The sequence below is a fragment of the Cetorhinus maximus genome, unplaced genomic scaffold, assembly GCF_964194155.1.
Source record: "Cetorhinus maximus unplaced genomic scaffold, sCetMax3.hap1.1 HAP1_SCAFFOLD_2495, whole genome shotgun sequence".
NCBI classification, from domain to species: domain Eukaryota; kingdom Metazoa; phylum Chordata; class Chondrichthyes; order Lamniformes; family Cetorhinidae; genus Cetorhinus; species Cetorhinus maximus.
The window spans coordinates 38,150-42,128 of NW_027598433.1; the positions used below are offsets into that span (position 1 = coordinate 38,150).

The following is a 3,979-nucleotide window of genomic DNA, read 5'->3' on the forward strand; positions in this document are numbered from 1 at the left end:
TGATGGGATGTGGGGGGAGGTTAGATTATTTGGGGTGAAGGTTGATTGCCTGGGGATGAGTGCGATTGATGGGGTGCAGGGGGGTGTAGAATATTTCACGTAAATGTTGATTTACTGGGGATGAGTAGGATTGATGGGGTAGAGTACTTTGGGTGAAGGTTGAATGACTAGGGATGAGGTGGATTGATGGGGTGCAGGGGTGTAGAGTATTTGGGGTGAAGGTAGATTGACTGGGGATGAGTAGGATTGATGGGGTGCAGGGGTGTAGAGTATTTGGGGTGAAGGTAGATTGACTGGGGATGACTAGGATTGATGGCATGCAGTAGGGTAGAGTATTTAGGGAGAAGGGTGATTGACTAGGGATGAGCTGGATCAACGTGGTGCAGTAGGCTAAAGTACTTGGAGTGAATGTTGATTCACTGGGTGTGAGTAGGATTGATCGGGTGCAGGGGAGGACAGTATTTGGGATGAAGGTTGATTGACGGGGGGTGAGTGCGATTGATGGGATGCAGTTGGGTAGAGTAATTTCGGTAAAGGTAGATTGACTGGGGATGAGTAGGATTGATGGGGTGCAGTAGGGCAGAGTATTTGGGGAGGTTGATTGACTAGGGATGAGTAGGATCAACGTGGTGCAGTAGGCTGGAGTATTTAGGGTGAAGGTTGATTGGAGATGAGTAGGATTGATGGGGTGCAGTAGGCTGGAGTATTTAGGGTGAAGGTTGATTGGAGATGAGTAGGATTGATGGGGTGCAGTAGGCTGGAGTATTTAGGGTGAAGGTTGATTGGAGATGAGTAGGATTGATGGGGTGCAGTAGGGCAGAGTATTTGGGGTGAAAGTTGATTGACTGGAGATAAGTAGGATTGATGGGATGCAGGGGGTAGAGTATTTGGGTTGAAGGTTGATTGCCTGGAGATGAGTAGGATTGATGGGATGCAGGGGGGAGGTTAGATTATTTGGAGTGAATGTTGATTGACAGGAGATGAGTAGGGTTGATGGGGAGCAGGGGGTGGAGTACTTGGGGTGAAGGCTGATTGATTGGGGGTGAGTAAGATTGAATGGGTGCAGGGGAGTACAATATTCGGGGTGAAGGTTGATTGACTGGGGTGAGTGCAATTGATGGGGTGCAGTGGGGTAGAGTATTTAGGGTAAAGGTTGATTGGGGATAAGTAGGATTAATGGGGTGCAGTAAGATAGAGTGTTTTGGGTGCAGGTTGATTGACTGGAGATGTGGAGGATTGATGGGGTGCAGGGAGTAGAGTATTTAGGGTGAAGTTTGATTGACTGGGGATGAGTAGGATTGATTGAAGTAATTTGACAAGGAAGTATTCAATGAACGGCATGATACTAGGAAGTTCTGAGGAACAAAGGGACCGTGGTGTGTGTGTCCATAGATCTCTGAAGGTGGAGGGGCATGTTAGTGGGGTGGTGAAAAAGACACTTGCCTTTATCAATCAAGGCATAGATTACAAAAGTAGGGAGGTCATGTTGGAGATGTATAGAGCCTTGGTGAGGCTACAGCTGGAGTACTGTGTGCAGTTCTGGTCACCACATTATAGGAAGGATGTAATTGCACTAGAGGGGCTGCAGATGAGATTCAACAGGATGTTGCCTGGGGAGAAACATTTAAGTTATGAAGAGAGGTTGGATAGACTTGGGTTGTTTTTGTTGGAGCAGAGAAGACTAAGGGGCAACCTGATCACTCAAGGCTATGGGCTAAGTGCTGGTAAATGGGATTAGGTAGGTCGGTCAGGTGTTTCTCACGTGTCGGTGCAAACTCGATGGGCTGAAGGGCCTCTTCTGCACTCTGTGATTCTGTGACTGGGAGTGAGTATGGTATTTGGGTGAAGGTTGATTGACTGGGGATGAGTAGGATTGAGGGGTGCTGCAAGGTAGAGAATTTGGCACAAAGGTTGATTCAATGGGGATGAGTAGAATTGATGGGGTCCAGTGTATTGGGGTGAAGGTTGATTGTCTGGGGGTGAGTAGGAATAATGGGGTGCAGTGGGATAGAGTATTTGGGGTGAAGATTGATTGGGGGTGAATAGGAATGATGGGGCACAGGGAATAGGGTACTTGGGGTGAAGATTGATTGACTGGGAATGAGTCGGATTGAAGGGGTGTGGTGGGGTAGAGTATTTGTGTTGAAAGTGGATTGACTGGCATGGGTAGGATTGATGGGGTGCAGGGGGTAGAATATTTTGCTTGAAGGTTAATTGACTGGGGGTGAGTAGGATTGATGGGGTCCGGTGGGGTAGTGTATTTGGGGTGAAAGTTGATTGACTGGGGGTGAGGATTGATGGGGTGCAGTAGGGTAGAGTATTTGGGGTGATGTTTGATTGACAAGGAGTGAGTATGATATTTGGGGTGAAGGTTGATTGACTGGGGGTGAGTAAGATTGATGGGGTGCAGTAGGGTAGAGTATTTGGGGTGATGTTTGATTGACTGGGAGTGATTATATTTGGGGTGAAGGCTGATTGACTGGAGGTGAATAGGATTGATGGGGTGCAGTAGGGTAGAGTATTTGGGGTGAAGTTTGATTCACTGGGAGTGAGTATGGTATTTGGGGTGAAGGTTGATTGACTGGGGATGAGTAGGATTGAGGGATGCTGCTAGGTAGAGAATTTGGCACAAAGGTTGATTCAATGGGGTAGAATTGATGTGGTCCAGTAGCGTATTTGGGGTTAAGGTTGATTGCCTGGGGAGGAGTAGCATTGATAGGGTGCGGGGGATAGAGTATTTGGGGTGAAGGTTGATTGGCTGGGGTTTGATGGGATGCATTAAGGTAGAGTATTTGGGTTGAAGGTTGATTGGCTGGGGATGATGGGATTGATGGGGTACGGGGGCGTAGAGTATTTGGGGGTGAAGGTTGATTGGGGGTGAGTAGGATTGATAGGTGCAAGGTGGGATAGAATATTTGCGCTGAAGGATGATTGATTGGGGTGAGTAGGGCTGATGTGCAGGGTTGTAGAGCATTTGGAGTAAAGGTTGATTGACTGGGGGTGAGTTGGATTGATGAGGTGTGGGGGTAGATAATTTGGAGTGAAGTTTGATTGACTGTGGGTGAGTAGGATTGATGGTGTGCAATAGGGTAGAATATTTGGGGTGAAGGTTAATTGACTGGGGGTGAGTAGGAATGATGGGGTGCAGGGGATAGAGTATTTGGGGTGAAGGTTTATTGGGGGTGAGTAGGATTAATGGGGTGCATGGTGGAGTAGAATATTTGTGATGAAGGATGATTAATTTGGGGTGAGTAGGATTGATGGGGTGCAGGGGTGTAGAGTTGGGGCGAAGGTTGATTGACTGGGGATGAGTAGCATCGATGGGGTGCAGTAGGGTAGATTATTTGGGGTGAAGGTTGATTGACTGGGGGTGAGTTGGATTGATGGGGTGCAGGGGGGGTAGATAATTTGGGGTGAAGGCTGATTGACTGGGGATGAGCAGGATTGATGTGCTGCAGGGGGTAGAATTTTTGGAGTGAAGGTTCATTGACTGTGGGTGAGTAGGATTGATGGTGTGCAATAGGGTAGAATATTTGGGGTGAAGGTTAATTGCCTGGGTGTGAGTAGGAATGATGGGGTGAGGAGGATAGAGTATTTGGGGTGAAGGTTGATTAACTGGGGATGAGTGGGATTGAGGGGGTGCAAGGTTGGGTAGAGTTATTGCGCTGACAGATGAGTGTTTGGGGGTGAGTGGGATTGATGGGGTGCAGTAAGGTAGAGTGTTTAGGGTGATGGATGATTGACTGGAGATGAGTAGGATTGATGGGGTGCAGTAGGGTAGAGTATTTGGGGTGATGTTTGATTGACTGGGGATGAGTGGGACTGATTGGGTGCGGGGTTGGGTAGAGTGTTTGCGCTGACAGATAACTGTTTGGGGGTGAGTGAGATTGATGGGGTGCAGTAAGGTAGAATGTTCGGAGGGATGCATGATTGACTGGGGATGAATAGGACTGATGGGTTGCAGTAGGGTAGAGTATTT

The 3,979-nt window shown here is 48.0% G+C and overlaps 1 long non-coding RNA gene across 1 annotated transcript; it reads left to right on the forward strand.

Annotated features, from left to right (window-relative positions):
• The first annotated feature begins 981 nt into the window (after positions 1-981).
• Positions 982-3,775, forward strand: LOC144677373 (uncharacterized). The gene is made up of 3 exons (XR_013575645.1): positions 982-1,012; positions 1,196-1,253; positions 3,715-3,775. It is a non-coding gene; the product is annotated as an uncharacterized LOC144677373 (long non-coding RNA).
• The last annotated feature ends 204 nt before the right edge of the window (positions 3,776-3,979 follow it).